This window comes from Aethalodelphis obliquidens, unplaced genomic scaffold, assembly GCF_003676395.1.
Source record: "Aethalodelphis obliquidens isolate GAN/ISIS:26980383/991018 unplaced genomic scaffold, ASM367639v1 scaffold91, whole genome shotgun sequence".
In the NCBI taxonomy this organism is placed as follows: domain Eukaryota; kingdom Metazoa; phylum Chordata; class Mammalia; order Artiodactyla; family Delphinidae; genus Aethalodelphis; species Aethalodelphis obliquidens.
This window is the reverse complement of record NW_020838035.1, coordinates 4,183,792-4,187,945: the sequence shown is the minus strand read 5'-3', so window position 1 is coordinate 4,187,945 and position 4,154 is coordinate 4,183,792. Positions and strand designations below refer to the sequence as shown.

General features: G+C 47.6%; 1 non-coding gene and 1 pseudogene across 1 annotated transcript; one reads left to right on the top strand and one right to left on the bottom strand.

Annotated features, from left to right (window-relative positions):
- Positions 1 to 1,629: 1,629 nt before the first annotated feature.
- On the top strand, positions 1,630 to 1,736 carry LOC113614206 (U6 spliceosomal RNA). Its single transcript, XR_003430518.1, has one exon. It is a non-coding gene; the product is annotated as a U6 spliceosomal RNA (small nuclear RNA).
- A 1,463-nt stretch (positions 1,737 to 3,199) lies between these two features.
- LOC113614176 (40S ribosomal protein S24 pseudogene) lies at positions 3,200 to 3,672 on the bottom strand (annotated as a pseudogene).
- Between the last annotated feature and the right edge of the window lie 482 nt (positions 3,673 to 4,154).

The window sequence follows — 4,154 nt, the reverse complement described above, 5'->3', positions numbered from 1 at the left end:
TCGGCAGGCGGACTCTCAACCACTGCGCCACCAGGGAAGCCCACACACTTCTCTGTCTTTGCTTCTGCCCTTTCTTCTGTCGGGACCACCCTTCCCACATTCTTTATCCAACTCCTCCTCTTTCAACAAAACCCCCTTCAATATTGTCTGTCTTCACTAAACCTTACCGAACCCTAATTATTTAGCTGCCCCTTCGCAGCTCTTTCCCAGCATCCTGACCACACCACGCTAGTTGTCATTATACCACGTTATGATTTGTTATTTATTTGTCCCTTTCCACTTCTAGACTATGAAGTTACTCAGGGGAAGGAGGGCATATTATTTGACTTTTTTTTTTTTTTGAAAGCCCTGGAGCCTCACACAGTGCCTGGCTGGCACGTAAGAGGTTACTTACATGTCTGTGCAAAGACTAAATCCGTGACAGAACAGCATAAAACTAGAAGTCAACCACAGAAGAAGAAATGAGACTAAGACGAAACAACATGCTACTAAAGACTAAATCCTTGAAATCATCATTAATTTATGGTTTGAATTTTTTTGGCCGTGCCGCATGGCTTGTGGGATCTTAGTTCCCCAACCAGGGATCGAACCCTGGGCCCCTGCAGTGAAAGCACCAAGTCCTAAGCACTGCACCGTACGGGAATTTCCTCATCAATTAATTTACAAATGCACTTCTCTCCTTGCTTCTCACCCTCACCAGGAACACAACCCATGGGGAAGGCGTGTGCTTTACTAACGTCCCTGTTTGCTTTCATCCATTTGTTCAACAACAAGTGTTGGCAGAGTGACAGTGAGAGACCCGCAGTGGTGTGCGTTGTGGATTCTCTGACTGGAAACCCTCCCTCCCTTAGACTGGTGTCCAGTAGCAGACTTGTCCCGCACCCCTGGTCCCCATGTCGGTCAAGGGCACCGCCACAAGGGCTCTGGCTAGGAAGGTGGGGTACTTCCTTCACTCTCTCTTGCTCGACAGCAGCGTAGAGTCGATCTCTTGGTACCATTCCTCCATCTCCTGAAAGCTCTTCAACCCACCCACCTCCCTCTATGACCATGACCCCCACCTAAACCACCTTGCTTATCCTCAGGAAGACGGTCCCTAGATCCACTCTGGCTTATGGGAGAGATTCTGAAACCCGCAAAAGCCACCCCTCTGCTCTCTTCCTGTTATGCTTGAAGCACTTGTCACCATGGCCATGTGACACTGCATGACACGGGCTTCCACTCCTGTTCCAGCTTCATTTGATGGAATACTCTCTCTCACTCCCTTGGCCCCCAGGCCTTCAGTCTGGCTCTCAGCTCCCAAAGTAGCCAGCCTCTTCCTGCCTGGTGTGAGAGATAACTGGTCAGCTCGGGCGCCATAACAAAACACCATAGGTTGTGCGGCTTCAACAATAGAAGGTGATTTTCCCACCGCTCTGCAGGTTGGAAGTCCAAGATCAACGTGCCAGATGACTTGGTTCCTGGTGAGGACCCTCTTCCTGCCTTGTAGAGGGCCACCTTCTCACTGTGTCCTCACACAGTGGAGGGAGAGAAGGAGAGAACTCTGGGAGACATTGATCCCATCAAACCATGACTTCATTTAACTTTAATTACCTCCCGCAAAACCCCATGTCCAGATACAGCCACATGAGTGTGCTCACCTCAGCAGCACATATACTAAAATTGCAACGATACAGAGAAGCTGAGCACGGCCCCCGTGCGAGGATGACTCGCAAATTTGCAAAATTCGTGAAGCGTTCCATTCTTGTACTGGCTGCCGTAAGACAACCCTTGTTCCTTCGTGGACCCTCCTCTTTGAGGCTTGCATGCTTAAGGATCCCAAACGACTAAGAAATTAAAAAGAAAGAAGACTGTCATTCATACCATTCACACCTAAAGACTTTTATCTGTTTTGAGCATGAACTTCTCCTGCTACACAGAAGTAACAATATGGTAGTCAGTTTTGTATTTGGAAATGCATTGGTAGCAGGGATGTTTTCACAATTTTCAGAGATTATGCATTCTTCATGAATACTTTTGTACGGCTGCTTGAAAATATGAATTCCAAACTTGCAGTATAGCTGTGAACAACGTGAAAAACAAACAAATACAGTCACATGACAGCGCTATACAGTCCCGTATGAATTTGGTGAGGTACAAGTCACTCATAGCACGTAGCCTAGACAGTCAGCTCACCAAATGTCATGTGCTCAGCTGTATTTCCTAGACCACCGTGTAAGGAGGTAGCACCAGGGGACTAGTTTTGCCTGCTGAGCTGTGAGCAGAGCCACACATGTCATGTCCAGGTGCAGATGGCAAGTAGCCAGTACACGTCCTCCTTCTCTCTCTTCCGTGCAAGGTGTTTCTGGAGGCCACGTGTTCCAGATAACGTAGCTCCAGGGCACAGGGAGACCGCATGACTCCCATCAGACTGTGATGTAAGAAACGGAGCTCTGCTTTGGGACGACCTAAGGGGTGGGATAGGGAGGGAGGGAGGGAGGCTCAAGAGGGAGTGGATATGGGGGTATATGTATACATATAGCTGATGCACTTTGTGGTACAGCAGAAACTAACACAACATTGCAAAGCAATTATACTCCAATAAAGATATATATATATATATATATATATATATATATATATATATATAAAGAAATGGAGCTTTGTAGCAATTTGCCCTGATATTTTATGGATTCTTTTTTTTTAGCAGCACAACCTAGCTTTTCCTGACTAATACATGTCTCAAGGCCGTTGGCATGCTGACGCCTCCACCCAGAATGTCCTTCGCTTCTTCTCCTCTCAGTTATCGTTTGGGTCTAAAGTCACAGTCTCTAGGTTTTTCCTCTGTCCTCCCAGCCTTTCTCAGGCCACCCTGCTTTACTTCCCCAACGCCTGCACCTTGCGGGATGCCTTCTCTCTTGTAACCATGTATCTTACTGCACTCTGTCCTCCCAGCTCCTAGCTCATTGCCTACACTTGCTTGACCCTCCATAAATGTTCAACTTCTTAGTAGCGTGTGCTCAGGAAATACTGAATGGGTGGATGCAGGAAGAATGAGGGAATAGAACATGATGATCCTGTGATCTAACCACACATCTGTTCGGATCTGAGTGGGGAGATCAGAGTTTGCACGTTTAAGTCAAGTCAGCACTTTCAAGGCCACAAAAGCTGTCCAACTTGATTACAGGTAGACCTTTTTTTTGGAGGGGGGGCATATAAAAGATCTTAGTTTATTAATCCTCTCATAAAAGGCTGCTCACATCTCCACCGATACAGTCACGGCAGAATCTTTACTCCTCTTGTTGCCAGCACCAACACTGGCCTTTGCAGTCCCCCAGACTTTCTTCATTCTGTTCTTGAGTTCCTTTCGCTGTTTTCTGGACATCTTTTTCTTCTCATGCAGGCCGTGTCTTGCAGCCTGGGTTTGGGCTCATTCTTCTCCAGGTAATCCAAGGCATCGTAAACCATGTCAAAGCCAGTTGTCTTGCCACCATCAAAATGGGTTGTAAATCCAAATACAAAGGTGCCATCTGGTGTGGTCTTGTATATGCATTTCGGCTAGTTTTTTTCCCCCAAATTTCTGTCTTAAGTCCTGTTGCCTTCCCATGGTGAAGGACATTGATGCCCGTTTGTTTGCGCTGAAGTAGTCAGTCGGTCATGAACTTCCTGGTCCTGGATAGTTACTGTGTCGTTCATGATGACCGCTGATCTTCAGGCAGCCTGGGAGGACAAGAGCACCGGTAGGCCTTTGGAGGAATGGGCTTCTGAAGATGGAGGCCCAAGTGAGGAGAAATAAGAGGATGCATTCCCTCTGAGGGAAGGGCAGGGTCCTATAAAGAAAATCACTACATAGGCCACAGCTTTACCACAGTCACTGTGATTATCAGGTTTTCTTAGGTATCTGTTACCAGAAAGGCAGGAAAATGCCCCATGGTTCTCACACTTTCCTCCATCACCGTGATACCCCCGTGCATGCCTGAGTGTCATTCAGTGGGCTTGAATCAATACCCGCTGAAGATGAAACCAGCAGTTGTGTCACCCCCGGCTCCGCAGAGATCACCCTTGGTTTCTCGCCCTCGGCCAAAATATACACTGGGTCTCTCTTTGCTTTTGTGCTGTGGCTGGCATGTCGCTGCCAGCACCACTGCTTTCTGCCCACCAGCCGCGAGATCTCGTGA